The sequence below is a fragment of the Anas acuta genome, chromosome 5 (genome assembly GCF_963932015.1).
Source record: "Anas acuta chromosome 5, bAnaAcu1.1, whole genome shotgun sequence".
Lineage (NCBI taxonomy): Eukaryota > Metazoa > Chordata > Aves > Anseriformes > Anatidae > Anas > Anas acuta.
This window is the reverse complement of record NC_088983.1, coordinates 15,059,924-15,081,145: the sequence shown is the minus strand read 5'-3', so window position 1 is coordinate 15,081,145 and position 21,222 is coordinate 15,059,924. Positions and strand designations below refer to the sequence as shown.

Here is a 21,222-nt window from a genome sequence, read left to right as displayed (position 1 = left end):
CTGTTCAACAAAGATCCTCTGCACTACTTCATTCCTGGCTCTTTCTGTTTTCTTTTCTGGTTCTTGACATTACATTGACTTTTTTGGGCTGCCTTGTGTCTGCTGGCAACCCACCCCTGGCTGTCTGACGTGTTGTGATATTAACAACTAGGCCGTCAGTTCTGTCTTTAATTGCTGGCACCAACAGCTGATACTAGACTTTAGATCTCTCCCATCTGCGAACTTTGATCTGATTTTTGGAGTTAATACTCCAGCCTCCTGGTGATTCAGAAAGGTGCTGTTAAAACTGCATACAAGTAAATCATCTTCATGACTATGAAAATAAATTTCAAGTCCAACTGTGTGATAGTGCAGAAGTAATAGAAGGTATTAGGCCCTTTCTTGTATTTGATGCTCACTGCATGATATACTCACCCTTATTGTGAGTAGCACAGCAGCAGCTGTTCTCAGGTGACAGTCAGACACTGCTGAAACAGAGCTGGTGAAATACTAACTCTAGTATGTTGAATGACTACAGAGACAGGAGTTGGACTTGATGATCCTTGTGGGTCCCTTCCTACCTGAGATATTCTATGATTCTATAACAGAAGAATCATAGAATCAGCTGGAAAAACTCTGCCATCAAAGTGCATTAGAAGCTATAATGGCACTTAAGAATCTTGGGAGTATATTGAAAGCCTGGCATGTAATAATCTATATATATTTAACATGTAAAATGTCAACAGTGGAGCACTGTAGCAGCATGGACATCGATGGGCAAGAGTGCAACAGGAGTGACAAAGGAGATACTAGCTGCCAAAAGCCACTGTCAAAGTGGTAAGAAGATGCTCTTAAAGCTGTCTCTTGATCTACACAATGGATTGCTATGTCCTAAAGCAGAAACAAAATGCCAAAAGATAATGCCTGGAGAGTTTCTGCTTTTGGGAGCTGGTTCCATCCCCAGTGGAGGCTGGTTGTTTTTGTTTGTTTGTTTGCTTTTCTTTTTTTGACTCCTCTAGGCACTGTCACCCTGGAAATGATGCAAGAGCTGGGCCTCTCATGGCATTCCAGTGCATTTGATGCAGGTCTGACAGCAGAGACCTGCTGGTCCTCAGCAAATTCTCTGACATCCTCTTACTGCTAGATGGAGACGTTTTCTTTCATGAAGACTACTGATCATCCTACTTCAGTCTAGTGGCCTTCATGAAAAGGATGCATTTCAGGCTAGTGGTTTGAGAAACCTCTTCATTTTTTCATCATTTTCTGCATTCAGTGCAGGAGGGCAGCAATGTCTTGATAAAGCTGTCACCTTTCTTTTGTAAAGAAGACAGCTAGCTGGCTATGGCTTTGACTACAAGCTCTTAAATAGTAATGTCCAAACATAATAAACAGGCTGAAATTATAAAATCTTTACTGTCACAGTTTACAAGTTGTTAGTTGTTTGTGCTTTGCTGGTTGCTTTCATTCTTCATAGGAATATGTAATTAAAATATTCATATACAGATTGTGGCCAATTTAGGGTTGAATCCTACTAGATGCTGAGCAAAATTCTGATAGTGCTGAGAGATCTCAGCTGTCAAGGAAGTAAGAGTCTTCTGCATCTGGCAGACTGCCTTAACATTGATTTGTTCTTATGTTGGGATAAAACTGGCAAGGAATAGGGAAGCAGTTTAGGGCTCAATTAACAAACAGCCTTTAAAAATGTATTTCACTTTCTGCCTTAGGCTTTGCCTAGGGCTAGCCCTGTTCACAGAGCTAAGACTTAAAAGAGCAAAACTGCTTGTATACATAATATCCTGTAAACAGTCATTCTGCTCTAAAGTACAGGCAAGTCAAAACATCTAAGAGACAGAAATTAATGTCACAAACACCTTTGGAAAGGGAGTCAGTCAGGCTGCTATTAGGTCAAATTATTCAGTGCAATATCTAAGTTTTTTGTTTGTTTGTTTGTTTGTTTGTTTGTTTGTTTGTTTTTAAAGTGTTTGCCAACCAGAGCAAAATAAATTCATTTTGGACTTGGGCATGAAACAAACTGGGCTGAAGAAGTCATGTGGCTATTGTCTGAAGAGACTCTCGTCTTGTTCTGGTTAGGGAGAATTTTGTGCATGGAGTAGTGCAGAGATTGAGCTCTCCTGCAGCTGGAAAATACGTTAGATCCATCTATTAACTATGACGATGGCCACTTCTTTCCTGTGGCACTTTACAAAAGTCCAGAGGGCCTATGCTGTACCTATGGGGAGTTTTGTTTAATTCTCTTGTGTATTCTTACCAAAGGTTATGTTATGACACAGAGGAATGTTGTTGGAGAGGTGTTTTAGAAGAAGCAATAGAAGTCATCTCTGCAGAATGATGGTGGCTGGGTCTGTGGCCCTGTGACCCTTGTTCTAGGAGGAGCTAATTCCTAGAAGAGGTAAGCACCACTGACCCCTTCCCTGTCTGCAAATCATCTAGGAAGTTGGGGAATTGAGAGTCTTCAACACATTGCAATCCTTGTATTTCCTTAATATGGTCAACTGCTATAACACCTTTGGGTGATTTTCTTCTGAGGTTTTCTAGAGGCCTTTGTGGGCAAGACATGCACTCATTCGCTTTATCTTGCTAACTTTATTTCTGATTATCTGATTTTATGAGATCTTTATTTGCTCCTCTTTCCATTCAAGATTAATTCAGCTGGTATCAAGAGAGAATAAATCCTTCCACAGCAAAGTGGTTCACTTTGAATCTACATTCAGTTTGTCTATACAGCCTTTCTAAGTTATTTTGACAGTGCCAAATGTGAGATCTACTTAATATTTTTGTTTTGTTTTGTGTAAATAGAGGAAGACTGTCTGATCACACACTTTCTTGGCTCCCTTTGGAGAAAGGTACAGTATAATCTTCCTGAATGAAGTTAATTCAGAGTTTCTCAGCACTGCAAGCAAAACTGAATTTTGCTGCACCAAAGACGGAGTTTGGATCTGCTCTTTCAATTGGGAAGAGAGAGAGAAGCCACAAGGATATGAAGATTTGGCACAGGGAAAGAGTGTCCCCTGGGGAACTGTGCTTTCTGCTCTTGCTTTTTCAGGAGCAGGGTGCAAGGCTGACCTTTAGGAAGGACTCACACCACTTTGTCTCTTCAGCAAAATAAGTCACAGCAGCTAGTACACGGGGGGCTTATACCGGCTACAATAATTTTGAGCAACCCAATCAAATGGTCTCTAAGAAATGCAATAATATCTTTGCATTCTTTCTTAATGAGAGCTTCTGCACCAAGCTTATATGAAAGACAGAGCAAAGGATGTAGAGTGAGGAATGGAAGGCATTCCTGTGCAGGTCTCTGCCATCTCACTGTGGTCTTTGTGTTTGAGTCTGTAACAGAAGGAGCTGTTCTATCAGTAGCAGTAAGAGGAAAGAACATTCTACTAGGCTCTTACAAAAGTTAGACAATGTATATGTGGAAATTACATTTCAGTTGCACAAACTAAGGATTAAAATATAAGGCTTATAGGCTCTTTTTGTAAATCCATAGTCCCTTTGAAAGTTAATTGATTGTAAGCATCTGAATAACATGCATCTTTTATGAAAGGTTGATTAATGACTATATACAAACTCAGGATCACTTAAATCTATCCAAATGGTAGTAACAGATCTAAATACGTAAAATGCTATAATAACTATCACAAGTGACAAATTCTTAAAGCAAACTTATTTTGTGATCATAGTTGCACTTTCTGGCAATTATTCTTGACAGGGAATTGAAACTGCAGTTATCTAGATTATGTAAATTCAGTTTTGCACTAGAAATTTCATTTTATTCTTTAAGACATGATATTTAAAAATGCTACAGTGTTTCAAATTTCCACTTGAGAAGTTATCAGAATTTTAAGGAGGAGTCACAGTTAAACGTTACTATCAGTTAATGATGGATAGTAATTTTTTATCTTTGCTGAGACAGGATTTTCTCCTGCAGTCCAGGATACTTGAATGTTTTGGCTTCTATGGAGGTGAAGTCCTTCATTTTCTTCCTGTGATATGTTTTGATGTAGCACCTGCTGATACTCCTGATAGAATGAATTATAACCTGGTTTCATGCGTAGATCTCATAACAGTGGCATTGACTGATTTTCTTTTGCTCAGTTTTATTCCATTGTCTACCCATATCATTTCATATTTTAAACTGATAAGGCATGAAATTGTCTACTAATTTGCTTGTGCAGTGCCTGCTAGACCTGAATTCAAGCAGGATCTCTCAATTTTATGTCTATCATAATTAGCTGTTCATGTTGCATCCGCAGGAACAACTCCTCTGAATTTGAGCTGAACTTTCAAACACTCTCACTTTATATGGCCTTTTCAGTCATAGCTATTTTATATGTTGCTAATCATGCAGAATCATGCAGAAATGTTGCATGTCTTTATCTGTGATGCTCTTCTCAGCTTTCTCAGATCTTCTCATATTATCTGCTCCTTTCACTTATCTCATTTCCTCTATCATTATGCTGTGAGTGTTCCTTTATTCCCTTCTCAGTCAAATGGATTACCAGTTTCTGTGGTATATCCCACAAAGTCCCAGTGGACAGCTTTGCTTGTTTTTTGTTGCTTGTCTGTTTTGTGTGTGTGTGTGCTTATTTGACTGGACCCTGTGCAAATTGACAAAATTCTGATTGGATTTAGTAGAGTTGATTGTGGTATGGATTAGGTCAGAGTTGTTTTGTTAATAATGTAAAGTGTCCAAAAAACACATCATGAAAATGAAAGGAATGATTAAAAGGAAGTCTCCTGGCTCTCTTGCAAAAGTTCCAGCAGGTTATTTCCAGTTCAGATCAGAATTCCTTCAATGATCTCTTCCCTGGTGTCTTGATATTTCCAAATACTGTCTCATTTAGAAACCAGAAGGGTAAAGATACTTGCAAATGAGACTGAGTCTGGTAAAGAAAAGAATTATTCCGACATTTCAGCTCCTCAGGAAATGATGGCTGCTGAGTGTGTGGGGAAGGCTGAGCTTACAGTTAAAAAGCACAGTTTGTTATAAAGACCTGTGATCCTTTTCTACCTACATGACAAATTTCTTGTAAATCCCTTAATTTCTTTTCCCACCTTCAGTGCCTGTAGAAAAAGAAGCAACACAACTTCCTTACCTTGCAAAGAAAATCACGAGGCATGTTTTTGTTTCTTTTGCAAAGCAGCTTTGTGTCTATCTGTTGAGAAGCTGTTTGGGATTCATGGACTGAAGGTACCTTTATTCTTTTTTTTTTTTTTTTCCTGTGCAAAATATCTGCACCTCTTGACCCCTCTTTCATCCACTTCATGTTCTAGTTGCTTGTCTTAATATAAGCAGTCTCTGAGTTGGCAACATTTCATGCAGGGGCACTGCACTACCCTCAGCTTCTCTGCAATTAATATTCTGTCCTGTCTCTTAAGCCCGGCCCTGTGTTCCTAATGTCAGGCTGGCTTTGTTTAATATGACCAGCAAGGTAGCATGTGTTTCCAAGCTGAGTCCTGCTGCCATTTCTGGAGGTATCTCCCATTAATCAAGAAGGCTACTTTGTCATAGTGCAGCTAATGTTATCACCAAACTTTAAGTACAGAGGTGGAATAATAATGGCTCCTGTTTCACTAAATGGGGTTAACACAGCTGAATAGCTTCCCTGATGGTTTATTATGTTAGTCTTTCAGAACATTGACTGATTTGTTTTTATTACCAAGAAAGCTTTTGTCTTATGAAAATGACTTGGGACCACAGGTCAATGTTTTTCACGTCACATCTCCATAAGAAATACATTGCTTCATTATATTTTGTATTCTGCCACTGCAATCTGTATGTCACTTAAATTTATTTGTCATGATACCATTGCCAGGCTGCCATTAAATTGTTAAAGGATATTCAGGAAATGTTTTTGAAGTAACCTTTAGAGGAAGACATATGGAAATGGACTATATCTGTTAATTGACTTTTTGATATGCAAACCTTCCAAAGTGTAAGGCCTGGTATGGATCACTCCACGTGAGCAGAATATTTAGTGTGATGATGTTCATAAATTTTTCTGTGAGGCAAAAGAAAACATGCACTAATTACCTACTTAAATTAAGAGATTAAAATGTTAAAGAACAAGAATGAATTCCATAGAAAGACCATAATATATCCCCCTCTTCTGTTCCTTCATGCTCATCTTCAAAAATAAAATGGTCTGTAATATCTTCTTGCCTGAATGTTTAAAAATTGCAGCTCACCGAAGATGAACAGACATTATGAGGGATACGTGGAAAATGAAAATCCCTGATCAGTCTGAGAACACATGGGCAAAGCTTCCGAGGTGTTTCAGGTTCATCTAAACCAGGGATCCTGGTTTTTGGACATGGCACCCTCCCATTTGGAGAAGGAGCTGTCAGAGAAAAGGCCACTACCTCTGAGCTAACGGGAAGTGATGGTTCTCAGACATGTCCTGGAGAACAAAAATCAGACTGCAGGCTGGTAGCTGGAAAGATTATGCATTCCTGCTTCAGACACTATGATCTCTAACAAGATCACTAAGTTGAGAGGTATTTAAAGTATTAATTGTTCATACTTTGTGCCTGCTCAGACTATCTGAAGTTCTGAATACTGATTCCATAGTAATACAAATACTTGAAGGTAGAATAATGCAGCACTGTTGAAGAAAGGTGCTCACTTTTTCACTAGCTAACCTTTAGCTTGCCCCAGTTCCCTGATATGATTTGGTGTGGGGCTTCACAAATGTTTGTGGCAGCATAAAGTAGCATAGGGACATGCTATCTTCTGCCAGGCTAGCTGGCTTTCTGAAGGTGGCAGAAGGGATGAGGTTTGTGTAGCAAATCAGGTTTGGAGTTAGTGAGAGCAGTAACTCCAGGAGGCACGTGCTGACAACATGAAATAGGGATGAAGGTAGGGTGAGGTTGATCAGACATGTACCTGTTGCCCAGACAAGTACGCTTAAGTGAAAATGTACATAGGTCTGTGTGAGATATGTGAAGAGCATAGTGACAGACAATAAAAAGGAAATCCACAACCTAGGAAAAACAGAATTTTTTGCTTTAAAGGAATTATGTCATCCAACAAATCTTGAAAAACAGCAACAACCACCACCTAAACAAAACAACAATTTTGCAAAGTTTAACCTTGTTAGTTAGGCAAGAACTGCAGCATAGTCTGAGCAGCCTTAAAAAAAAAAAAAAAAAAAAAAAAAAAAGATGAGAGGGAGCAACATCCAGGTATCTAGGTATCTAGAAGAAACAGAAGAAACAGAAAGTTTGGTAAATTCAGTTGTGGTGGATGTGTGAACCCAACACATCAGTCAAAAGACTGATGACTAAAACAAGCTTTTTGTACCTTCTCAAGCATCAGATTAGCAGGAGAATTCGTAGATAGCACTGAGAAGCCTGCTTATGTGCATGCAGTTTGAAAGTTCTGCTCACACACGCTCTCTCTCCAAATGTTAGCCTATTTTCGTTCATTTGGGTTATTGTCTGGCATAGACAGTATAGAACAGCCCAAAGGAGCTCTATAATAAAAAATTATGTGAAAAGAAAATACATGGAATATATTGCTGTGGCATTGCATTTTTAAGAGAGAAACTATTGAGAGACCAGAAATAAAGGAAGCCAATATAATTATTATTTCTATGTTCATTGCAGTCTCACTAGGTGAAAACCAAAGCAAAGACATTAGAAAAAACTGCAGTGTACCTTTCACAGAGCTTAGCTTCTCACTGTAGTGTAGTTCAGTATCCAAAATTACATTTCTGGAAAAAGTTCTACCTATTGAATTTGCTGTTTTCATTAGAGTTGCTCTTCTGCATTATTGCTTATAAGCTTAGTGCTAAGCAGTGATTCTGTGATTCTCAAAATTTCTTGCTTTTCTAAAATCAGTTTGCTCTATGAAGCACAAGCTTATAGGTAAGCACCTAGAAGTTTTGCTTGAATTTTGGGATAGCAGTAAGCCCCTAACCTGTTTAACTATTTGTGGTTTTCACAAGGCTTGTGTGAAATAAAATACATTGTAACAAAGATACAGAAGAGGAATTGCTTTAAGGAACATTCCAATTTAGTTCACTAACCATTAAGTATTGTTCTACTTTTGTGAACTTAAATCTCTAGTGACACGAATCTTATATCCTGCAGTGTGATTTGTAATACTTAGATAACTAACGCAGTTAGAACAGTTTTCATTAGACTGAGAAAGTTTGGAATTGCTCGTTATCTTTGAACAACTGAGTGCCCATTTTCTGCAATTGGAAAGTTGTTATGTTTTAATAAATAAATATTCTTGAATATATTCCTGAGCTCAATTTTATCTATCATTGTTTAAAAGATAACATCGAGGTCATTTAGGATACGTTTTTGAGACCAGTAATAACTGTCACATGGACAAAAAGTTATAGCAAAACCATGGCCTGAAATCTTATACATGTATAATCTTGTGCCAAATCCAGGAGCTGGTTATGAAAATTATGTATAAAGAAATTATGGCATATTTAACTAAAGCAGGTCAAAATAAAAGTGTTGAACATCTTTCTTCAATAACAACAAATAAATAAATAAATAAATAAAATGGGGTTATCCTAAAATCAACCATGTTTTTAAGCTCTAATGGGCTGAAAAAATATGCACTTATTTTGCTTAGAAACGTAGGTGGGTACCACTCTTTCCAGTCGATGTCTGTGTGATTGGTTTGACATCTGAGATGTCTTGGAGTGCAGATTTTCTCCTGCCAAAAAGATCTTTGAGCCCCTTTCATCTGCCAGGTTGAGCTGGGGGCCCATTTTCCCTTCGTGATGTGGTGGCAGCATGGCCAAGAGCAAACACTGAGGACTTTCCAGTGGCTGTCCACACTGCAGCCTCAGCCACCCACAGTCCAAATGAATGTGAAATGCTTCTAACTTCTGTCTTTCTTACCAAGTTATACACACCAGCTGTACTATGGCAGTTGCGTTCCTAGGAAAGTAACCTAGCTCAAACTGCAAGGTAAACCACCAAAATTATCAAATTTTCATCAAATTGATCTGTATTATTCTGAAGATGCTGGGGGTCATAGTCCACATGTGGGCAGTAAACAAACAATAGTTGAAACTGCAGTGACTGTGCCTCACTGATTTCGCTTAGGCTCTTACCTTCTGGGGACAATCTGGTGGTCAGAGTCTCCTTTTAAGAGAATTTTAATTTTTCTCTAAATGTGCCATGTAACTAAAAATCTTCCCTAAGGCACCAGGACAGGTAGTACTTTAGATGAGGAACTGAAACTTGGCCAAAAACAAGAGGCATTTATTCTTTCTAGTGCTATTCCCAACTAGCTTATCTCTTCCATCAAACAAATCACCCACATTTTCCCTAAACTTCCTTTTGCAGGCTTGGGGACCTGTAGAATCCCTCCTTGTGTGAGCCTCCATAATTTAAGTTTCCTCCATAATTCAAGTTTTGGAGGGTTTGGTCTTCCTGATTTTATCCCAAACCATGCATTTATACTTTTATTTCATTGCCTCTCCTTACTTTCTTGTCTTGTACGCTCATTTTGGCATTTCAGGGAGCAACACAGTTCTTCCGAAAACAGATGACACATCTGTTCGTATCTGTTTCTGAGACCCAGTTAACTTGCCATCCTATTAAAAATACCTTACAAATAACATCTTCTCTAGCTTTTTTTTTTTTTAATTTTCTTCAGAAATGGATGAATCTGAAAACAGAAAAGAGTCTGAAAGAGAAAACTTCAGTAAAAGCAATCTGTTTGACAAAAATCAAAATCAAATGAACAAATGTATAGGAGAAAATGTAGGGCTACAATCTTTACCAAAATTGTTATTGATAAGCTAAAATGTATTTTCTTATTCATTTTTTTTTTTCTTCATTAATGTATTCTATCCCCACATCATCATATAACCAGACAGCAGCAAACCTCCAGCTGCAGACCCCCAGGAGTCTATAGATGATCAGCTTGGGAAACCTCTGCCCTAGGCTTATAAATGATTCAACATTTGTGTAAGTCAGGCTCATTCTTCACTAAAAAAAAAAAAAAAAAGGTATTATATAGCTAAATAATTTTTTAGTCATGTTCACTGTAATGTTAAGAGGTGCAGACATTATTTGAACTATTCACTAATGCATTTTGTCTCTCTAATAATTAGGTAATAAAAAAAAAAAAATGAAAGTGTTTGTCACCTATAAATATGTGCCCAAACTGTGCGTGAAAAGCTGTGTACTGTTTGTGATCTGCTGAAAAAATCCTTGCCATGATAATGCATAACTCTTATATAAGTATTGTAGAGGCTATGGGGTTTGGGATAGGAAACTTTGGCTTAAAGCAGTATTGCTAAATGCTTAAACCCCCACTACACTGGGATTTAAGATGAGGCTCAGATATTCTTGTTTAATAATACAAAGGACATGTAGAAAATACTACACTGACAAATAATGAGATGTTATATTTTCTTGACAAACCTGAGTGTTTGAGGCAAAGATAAATCTTAGTATCTGGCCTTTTAAAATCTTCATTGTGATACTTTAGAATGAGGGATGTTATGTAAATGCTAACATATTACAGGGGGGAAAACAATTTGACTAAAATAGTTTAAGAGGTCTTATGAATCAAAACTAAAACAACAGTAGAGAAATCACTTAAGTTACTGCTGAGATGCATCCGTTTCTGGTAATGCATAAAAGCTAATTAACAGTGCAGTGAACTGGAGGTAATTCAGAAAGAAACATTATTAGAAGAGAAAGTGCAAAAGAAAGTGAAATGTATTTCATCTTACTGACAGAGAACAGGTAAATATCTACAAACATCCAGAAGCAACCTTGATAACAAGGAGGAAGAGTGTTTCTGGAGATGTTCTCTGGGGTGCTGTGTCTGTAGGAATAATAGAATGAAAGAACAAGTGGCCTGGTTGTAATGTAAAAGATTAAGGGCTTTTCTGTGCCAGTGTCTGGCAGCTAGTGAGGCTGCATCCATATAGCCCCTTAACACAAATAAGAAAATATTTTTACTGATGAGGTAGAAGCAGACAGAAATACTTTCTTGAAAATATGAGTGAGGATTACCTTCTAGTTATACTGGAATAAACAATAAAAACAATTAAATTAAAAAATAAAATAAAATAAAATAAAATAAAATAAAATAAAATAAAATAAAATAAAATAAAATAAAATAAAATATATGGGCATAATTTAGAGAAGGACTGGCAGTGCATAGAGGCTGCACTGTTACCTGGACTTTGCAGCAGTATGACAGATTATCACCAAATCTATGACACCCAAGAGGGACCATCCCAGCTATTTTCCCCATTGCCTTAGACATTAGGAACTTCCCTTTGCCAAGTTTGGCTGGTTCACTTGGTAGGAAGTGCCCAAGTGGGACTCCCCATGGGAGTTCCCATCCTGGTGCTAATCTAGAAGTAACCAGGAAACAGAGAAACAGGAGGAAAGACAGGATCAATAAAGTAAATGAGCAACATGAAAGCAACAGAGACAAACCAATTAAAATAAAAAAAGGAGGGCTAAATCTGCTCCCTGGACAAATGGAGCCTCACCAGTGCAGTCTTAACCACAATGGACAACCTGGTGGAGTTAAGGCATTCCCTGAAACACAATATTTCTAGACAGGACATTTCAGCAGCATGGTGATGTCTTCCAAAAAATCAGCTGGGTGCCGTGTGTTATCCAGCCTCCCCTGAAAAACTGGTACCTTAGTGTTGGTATGGGTCACCATGAGGCTAAAGATCTTAAGTGCTAAGTCACGCATATACCCTTGCAATTATTTTGACTACAGTGTACCAAAACCTAATTTATTTTCTTATCATCTCACAACCATTAAATTGCTAGGGTTGAGCTGTATAAATGCTTTAAAGAAAGGCAGCTTCTAGTCACTAAGGGATATGGCAGAAAATTTCCCTTTCAAGCTTCGTTATGTAACGCCAACTTATTTTAATTAGAATTTTGCTCTCAAAGTCCCACTTTACCTAAGTAGCATGATCCCTGAAACACAGTGGAGATCTCTGATAGCACAGGCAATCTATCTGCTTCTCTCAGCAGGTGCTTGGCCTTTGGTGTTATGTCTCTCAGGCATGTGAGGCCCCAACAGCTCCTTGCAGCATTGTCTATTATTCGTGCTTACTCAGAACAGGTCTTGTTCTCTGCTATCAGAAGTGCAAGAAATGTCTGTGTAAGCATTGCACAGCTTTAATTCTCCTACAGAAGAGTGGTCCTCTGGGAGGAAAGTCAAATAAACAGCAGCCTAAACTGTACTCCAGATAGCTGAAAACCAGGAACAGGACCAAACCCAATTATTTACAAGATGATGCTGATGTTAGTCTTTTCTCAGTAAGAAAAAACAAGCAGAGATTTTTTATTTTATTTATTTATTTTTTTTTAAGTAAGTAAATTCCAGCTAATTAAAGGTTTCCCTTTCCTCCAGTCTTGCGTGAGAGTTATTGCTGTATTAAAGTCTTTGGCAAGCATCAGAAAGGTGTTGGGGTTTAATCCCTCAACATCTGTAGCCAACTGCATCATCTTCCTGTGTTTTCTGTGACACGTCCTGTTGCAGAATATGGAGAGTTACTTGGGCAGGCATTGAAAGTAATTTCAGTGCGAAACCCCCAAAGAAAATGTACATTTGTCATATCATAAAAGGGTGATTTGTGTATGTAGGTGACAACAATCCTGTTCTATTTTTTGTCCCAGTATTCTCGCATTTCAAACAGAGCAGACCAAACAATTTGTTTCCATGTAATTGTGTTAAGACTACAGGCAGCTGAAATTCCTGATAATTGTGCTATGCTTTGTTATGATGATGAATTACAGGGTATATTTCTGCTGTGCTCATTAGTCTTTCTTTGCAGTCCTCACCCTGCATGTGCACTAAGATAAATTATGCATTGACCCTTAAAGGCAGTGTTCTGATGAGCCATATTGTTTTAAAGTACCTGTTTTGTTTTGGTTTGTTTTTTAATTTTGCTTTTTGACATCAGTTGCTCTTTTGATTCTGAAAATGGGAGATATAATTTCTTCTTCACCCTGTTTTAGAGATTGGAAACTTTATTGAACATGTCATCCTTTAGGCAAAAAACAGGAACTAATCTCAAGAATAAGTGCCTTACAAAAACAATATAACAATCTTACATATAGACATTGAGAACTGTTTTAGAAAAGAAGGAAAACAATCTTGGAGCAAAACAGAAGTGTTGTCTCTGTCTGGAGGCAGAAGATATCACTGATAAATATTCAGGATTATATACATGTAGATTGCTAGGTAAATTTGAAGCTATTTAGGGAAAAAGGACAAGCAAGGTAATAATTGAGTAATTCAACCTATTTTGAGCATTTGCAGTAGTTTACTGCATGAAATGCTTTCTTCAGAGAGCAGACACTGCAGTCAAGTAAGAAAAAAAAATGTAATCAAGCATCTGCAGCACGTCTTCTTTCTCTCGGTGGACACTACAGTTTTTGCCAGATATGGCGCACTCACAAGATGTAGAATGGGAAGAAGCTCAAAGACCTTACTCATTTGTCTAAGAAAATCTAATCCAATAGAATAGCTAACCACTTGGTGGATAAATTACATTGTATACCTATGTATATTTACTACATCCGTAATCATATATACTATGGTCAATGCCTATGAAAATGCTGTGGTGGTGATCTTTTTAGGGAAATTGGTTTAGGGAGTTGATTTTTACACAATATTAGGTTATTGGTATTTTTTTTCTTTATTCTTAAATTCTCTTTTAAACAATACATCATTGTTTTGTTTTGTTTTTTTCTCCCCCTAATATGACATTGTGCTTCTGTCTGGATACAGTGCCTCAGTGCTTCATGTCATTTTGATGCCTGAAGTCTCAATTTGCCAATATGCTGTCAATTTATCAGTAAGGGCATTAGCACCAAAGTATTTGAAAACATTTGAACAATCAGAGGTTACTGGCTAACTCTATACATGCTCCAAGTTTCTCCATATTTGCCATCTACTAAGTTTGAATGAAGAAGCTGAGGTGTGAATTTTTAGCTTAAATGTTATCTTGCGATAACACATGTAGATGTCTTGCAAATGAGAGCTGATATGAAATATGGAGTGAGTTAACTCATGACTGTCTAAAGCTGACTGTATAGATATTCTTTAAAGTTACTCTTAAGCCCTGAAATCACTTTTCTGTAACCCTTTTCAAAGTGTTTACTAGTGCTTTCTGCTTGACCAGTTCTGAAGACAGCAGATGCTGTCTTCATCCTTATACTCTTGAGGGACATATATGAGTGTGCCTGTGATGTGATTTTCTCCTGTTAGCCTCCTTCTGAATTGCAGGATGGAAACCATCATAAGCCACTTCTTACCAGTGATGCATATACTATGGCAATAACAATGCCTTTCTAGTTAAAGCTCCTGTTCAAGTACACAAATTCCAGATATTTAGATAGCAACAGAAATACCTAAATTTGTTATGCCTACCTGTAGGATTTTGTTTGTGGGCTAGAGTGTTGTTTCAGTCACCCACACAGAAGGAACTGCTGCCATTTCTGATGTCCTGGAGTATATGAAACATCCTGATGGGGCTAGGACACCCATTGCCAACTGGAGAACAGGCAGGTTACTCTCTCTAGTCTCATATAGTACTGCCTCCCTCTGTGTGGGCCCATATTAGAGTCAATAAAAATCTAGTGTGTAGTCACTGGAGCTGAGCAAGTGATTCAGCTAAGCAGCTGCTGGTTCCCTGAGTCAGTGTAAACTGAATTGTGCTCTGGGCCACATTGGCTAGATATCTGCAGAGCATAACAGAGTATGAACAAGTGATGCATGTGTAGACACTTACATGTATATAGCTGTAGCTAGATACCCTAAGTACAAAATATTTTGAACAGTTAATAAATTATTATTTTTTTTTTAAATTTGAAGGTATCATTATAAAAGCTTTCTCTCAGTACTAATGCAAAGCAATCAGAGCATCTCTAAAGTATAAAGATCGCATGGGGAAGTATCTGTCCTATGGAAAGTAGTAACTGGATATTGAGGTATTTACCTTCTACACAAACACTAACATATAAGGCAGACCTACCAACAAATGACCTATCAGGTTTCCAAAGGAGTCTATTGCTTTAAAATGAGATTTAAGAAAAAAAAATTCTAGAAGACACACTAATGATTGGTGACATATTGGCAGGAGCTAAGCAGGAACTAGACAGTGTTACCACAGTTTTTGATAGCTCTGATTCCAGTAGCTTTGTGAGAATGATTTCCCATTCCTTGTTAATGAAGACCTAACAGAAAAGGTGCACCATTTCCTTCAGTAATAGATTTTTCAGGGACTAAAGGGCTGAGCTTTATGTACTGTTTCTGTGCTACAGGGCTGGCCTTATTGCACTGAAGACTGAGGTGCAGTAGCGTTCATATGTGCAAAATTTAATTACTCTGATTTATCAAGCAATTATTTTTCCTACTAGTTTTATTCAACTGTGGGAGATCACATCCTTTCTTTGAGCAAAATGAGTGCATTTGCTCTAGGAGGCAATTTGCCATTCACAGATGAATTCTCTTTAATAGTGACTTTGTCTTTATTTTTCATTTTCAAATAAAATTACATTCTCAATTTGTTAGTAAATTTTAGTTAATTTGTTAGTATAAGACAACAGTAAGTTCTTTACTGCACAATGACATGGCTTCTGTGGGAAAGTGATTCCCACCCAAGCCTACCTTTTAGACCATCATGTTAAGCCATGATGGTGGAAGATGGAAATTTTGTGTTTAAAACAGAAGCCTGGAGAAGGCCTTGTATCTAGAGTTTTCAGTTCCTGCATGAAAGCTCTTAATTCCTAATCTATAAAATAAATTACAATGCTCACTTCTACTTCTCATTCATTTAAATGAATAAAGGAGCTTTCTGTTTCCAAAGTAGTTAATATAAATGCTGATTTCCAAGAGACAGTTTGTAAGTGTGTGTTGAACATGCACAAGCTTTTAGTGCATAGTTTTAATGAAGGGGACAGTTTGTTGTCTTGTATATTTTCTGATGATTGTCTCCCACTCAGAAGCACCTAGCTTCTGAATGGGAGAAATGCTTCTGAATGAAAAACCATTAAGCCATTAAGGATGAACCCTCAATTACAGAATGACTAAGTTTGTATCAGTCACAAGATGCATATTGTAAAAGATCTTGGGGATGAGAACTTGACAGCATCCTTCACTCCTTGTCTTTCCATGTACACTGAATATTCTCCAGTATTTTGATCATTTCACTTTTAACATTTTTCCATTGCCAACCTCTGTTTTCCTCATTTGTAGTTTCATGTTATCTGTTCTAAAGTGTTGTGCTAAATTGCTGCTTATAACTTCCAGTTTATGTGGAGCATCTCATCATGTTTCTTTTTTTTACCAAATTTCCTTTTACTTTTTTGCGTTGCTGCTTATTTGCATTGCTGCATACATATAAGGTGACATCTAACAAACCCAGTAACTTTGCTTTCACTGGATCTTTTTCACACATTCTGAGGGCAGAAAACAGCCTAATTTTCATTAGAAAAACCATCCAGTTGGAACAAAAGTAATTAGGATGCAGCAGAATATAATCCATGTGGACCACAACAGGAGAGAAATGTTCTTCGTGTGTTATTTTTATTATTATTTTTCCTTTTCTCTTTCATTTTTAAATTCTTCAGAGCTTTCATTTTACTAATCTGTATGAGATGCATGTGAATCTCCCAGAATCACAGGAGGCTGAGGTTGGAAGGAGCTTCTGGAGACTGTGCAGTCCAAATCCCTGGTCAAAGTAGGGTCAGCTACAGCTGGTTGCTCAGGGTTTTGAATATCTCCAAAGATAGAGAGTCTATAACATCTCTGGGCAATGTGTTGCAGTATTCAGCCAATATAGTACAGTACAGCAATACTGCAATGTGTTGCAGTATCGTATTTCACTTTGAGCCAACTGCCTCTTGTCCTTTCAGGGACTCATGTTCAGTATTGTGGCACAACATTGTGAGAGAAAGATTCAGTAGTATCTTTGATAACACACTAAACAAATATTTATATTATCTGTTTATAGTGTCACAAAAGGTCATAAGAAGCCATTAGAGCCATCTAGTCAAATCTCCTCCAGAAGAAAAATCTTAAAGTCAGTAATTTCTACATAAAGTCAAATAATTATCAAATAATAATTGTTTCAAAACAGTATATTTCACAGGTACAACTCATATCTTTGAGTATTATTAAAAGAGAACCTGATACATCCATTGGTGATTTGTTCTGGTAGTAATTTGCCTTTAGCTAAAAATGTAGAGAAAAACAAATGATGAATTCACAGAAAATGAATCAGGAAGAAACCCAGGATACAGTCCCCCTTATCTGCCACTGAATCATTTAAGCAATTTTGATATATATTGTCTGAATTTTTCTCTGAAAAACCCCAGGGGTGGAAACTGAGCTGCTTCTGTGGACAGTTCTGGTTGTTCAAAGTTTTTGCAGTGCCTGGTTTAAATTTCCCTTGTTGGTATTTAAGTGTGAAACTTCTTGCTTTATCTCCAGTGGTCATGGAGAATTGCTTAGTGTCTTCCTTTAGTCTACACAGCTATCCTTTTTATATATAAAAACTGTTAAATCTCCTTTCATATTTCTTTCCGTTAGATAAAATCACCCCTTTAGCCTTTCTTGAACAAAGTGGTCTTGAATTATATCATTCTTATTGCTCTCTTAACTTCTTCCAGATGGCCTGGCTTATTCTTGAGGAGTAGTGCTTGTAACAGAAAACATACTCCAGTGAATCCTGTACCAACTCTTGCAGACAGCCTTTCATTTAGGCAGTATGTTTGTATTTGGCAGTGCTATTGGCACATGCTCAGATCCAATCCGCTTTAATCCTCAGATCTATTACAGAAGAATAGGTCTGTCATTCCCTAACCTTTATTTGTGTAGTGTAATCCAAGTATATAGCCTTTTTTTTTTTTTTTTAAATTTCTTCCTTTATATATATATATATATATATATATATATATTTTTTTTTTTTTTTTTTTTTTTTTTTCCCCAAAAAAACTAATCCTGTTTATTCAGGAGAATTCTCTAACCTCACAAGATTATTTGGTGTTTTAGTTCTAGCCCTTAGAGTGCTTGAAACTTCTATTTTGGTATGATCTCCATATTTAATAAATGTATTATATTTATTATATGTCTATACTGTCGTGCAAGCTATTTATGAAAATACAGTGTAACAGCAGATTTAGAATGAATTTCTTTAGAATTTTATTCAAAAAAAATCTTTTTCTTGAATGGAATGTTCAATAAATATTTAGATAAAACTTTCCCCATGGATAGTCAGTAAGCTGCAGTTTTGTTGAAGCCAGGATGGCCTACCACAGGAAATATAAGTGTATAGTTATCATATATTTTAAAGTTCTTCCTTGAAACTTGCTAGTGACTACTATCACAGAAAGGATACTCAGTTGACTGAATTTTAATTTTGTCTTCTTATGAACATTTTTGTCTACTTATTTTCTACTGTTACATGCCAATAGTGAAATTTGACCATTTTCCTAAAAAATATAATTAGGTTTATTTAACATGATTTGTTCTTGAAAGGTCTGTGTTGGCATCCACCTATTTATTTGTTGTCTTTTAGATATTTGAGGATTACTTGTTTGACAATTTCTTACAGGATTTTTCTGGAACTGAAATTAACTAAGTTTTGTTTTCTCCTTTATAATGTCTCCTCCATTTTTTAGAATAGGGGTAGGATTTGATTTTTCCCATTTCTGTGAAAACTGACTAATATAATCATTTGTCAGCTCTGAAAACAAAACAAAACAAAAATAACTAGCAGAAGTAAAATACCCACAGAGTTTTCAGCAAGCCAAACTTTTTTTGAAACCTCTATTTTACCTATTTTCCTGACAGTGTTCCGGTTTTTTACTCATCTCTCTGCCTCTGATGCTAATTTTGTTAGCTGTAAGCTCACAATTGGCCTTTTTAGTGAAGACAGAAGCAAAGATGTCATTAACGGTGACATTTTAATGACTCTTGTTGAATATCAGACTAACATTTTTCTTAAACTTATACTACTAATAATGTAAATATAGAGTATTTTCTCCATTTTATTTTCTCACAAGTTATATTTTACCTTTCTGATTTTATCCCTGGACTGACGATACTCTAGTTCGGGATAATTTGTGCCCATGATTTGTGGGGTTTTCATCTATTTATTTATTTATTTTAAATAATGGCACTACCAGCTCTCGGCAATTCCTTTTTTCATTTTTACTGACATTGTGTAAAAATCTAATACTTCCATCTCCCAGAGTTTGTTGCACTCTGATGTACTAATCCCTGTGATTTATTATGCTTCTGTTCTCCTTGCTAACTGACTGAGGATGTTCAATTCTGTAATCTATTTCCTGGTCACTCTCAGATAAGTTACTTTTCTTCTGTTTGTTCTCAAGTTCTTCCATAATGGCCAGAAGTGCAGTCAGAAGACCTCTTTCTTTATTTAGTTTCTTCACCTTTTACAGAAACAAAAATATCACTATGACATTTCAAGACTTTGTTGCCAATGAGCTCCTGTTACCTTCCTTCCCCTGTGGTTGTCTGGGTGATGAAAGAGTTCCACCACAAACCAAAGCTGTCCTGTCCTCTTCAGGGATTTTCTGGTTTCCCAGAATATGGTTCATCCATCTGGTCTTGGACTAGACCTAAAACATAACAGTATTATTTTCTAACTATCTTCCACATTTCAGCTGGTTTCTATTTGCAAATATCCTACAATTCAGAAAAAAATCAATATACCCTTGAAACAGAGAAACATCTCCTTTGTTTTCCTTTTCTGTAAGAGCTGAACAAGATACGTATTTAGTCTGCTAAATAATTGGACAACATTACAGCATTAAAATACTGATCACTTCTGAGTCAAATTATCTGTTGGTATAACTCTGATGAACTTCAACAAAATTTCTCCAGGACAGAATATGACCTTTTGTGCCCACTGAAAAGGAGGAAAGATATGCAAATCTTTTTTTTTTTTTTTTTTTTTTTTTTTGTAAAAAATACGAAGTTGTTTAAATTTGAATTTAAGAGCTCTCAAAACATTTGTGACATCTTTTCTGATCTCTGTAATTGTTACTCTAAACATTATATTCAGGATATTTCATATTTCAAAATAATAACATTTGAAAACAAAAAAGGTTTATGGACAGGAAATGGAAAATCTAGAACTAAGACAAGTACTTCTCAGATCTTGTGGGTTCTACATTAAAAGACAATGAGGATTTCTCCTTTGTACGATTAAATCCAATTTTAATAACTAGGTTCTTCTGCACGACTGCAGTTAATTTTTCATCACTAATGTAGAAGTTAAAAAAAAAAGTTCTTTCTAAAGATGAATGGAGAAAAAAAAATATTATTATTGATTTCCTTAAGCTTGTCTCATATGATGGATATATAAAATGGAAATAATATAGAAATTCCTTAGGCTGTGACAAGAAATACAAATCATGTGAATGGAAAGGAAGTTGTACTGGAATAAAGACATTTCAGAAGATAATGAGTTCACTACAAAATGGTCTTTATTAATTATTTTCCTATAACTCTGATGCCAGTGGAGCACCTGGTAAGACAGGGAAAGACACGTGTGGGTACGTCACTTTTTTTTCCACTAGTAACTGAAGATGTAATCAGGCTGTTGGCAAACTGAATGCAGTGAAAGAAGGAAGAACAGAAAATCCTGTGTTCAACCTGGAGTTAGTTTTCTGATTAGTACAAATGGGGAAGAAACAAAACAAAACAAAACAAAAAGAAAGAAAAAGAAAAAAAAAAGTCAACCATAAAAGGACCCATGTAACTGGCTTGCTGTGATACTTCAGTTCTGAATTTTCTGTTCTGAATTAACATGTTTAGCTAAGGGTGACGACTTAAGCTAAAGTGACTGTAGGCATTATTATGTACAATGCCATTGTACATTATTATGTACAATGACCTTATGGATCTCAAACGTGATCAAGGAAAGTCTAATACATTGAGTGAAGGACAGTTTATATCTGTGGTGTTTCAAAAAAAATAAAATCTTGAAAGGTACATAGGAAGAATTTTTTAGGGCTGAGAGTGACCTGATAACTGGAGTGACCTGTTGCATTCATCTGTTGATCTCAAAGAGTGTATTCACAGTGCAGCAGATACCAAAACTAAAAACATCTTTGGAAATTTCATCACAGAACATGTGAATACATTCTGTATCTGTGTTTTTCATCTTTGTCCCTGTTCTTTTTTCCTAAAGTGCATCTTGTACCTCATGTGCACTGGAA

General features: G+C 36.5%; 1 protein-coding gene across 10 annotated transcripts in view; it reads left to right on the top strand.

Annotated features, from left to right (window-relative positions):
- Window positions 1–21,222, top strand: part of TUNAR (TCL1 upstream neural differentiation-associated RNA) — a 161,384-nt gene that overhangs the window by 94,940 nt on the left and 45,222 nt on the right. For 2 of the 10 annotated variants that reach the window (XR_011096884.1, XM_068682834.1), the window contains exon 3: window positions 2,254–2,389. The exons of 7 other annotated variants lie outside the window; for them this stretch is intronic. The gene's annotated coding sequence lies outside the window, so the exon portion shown is untranslated. Of the gene's footprint in view, window positions 1–2,253; window positions 2,390–2,796; window positions 4,065–21,222 lie in introns of those variants that run through there. One more of the 10 variants, XR_011096888.1, reaches the window with a different exon arrangement.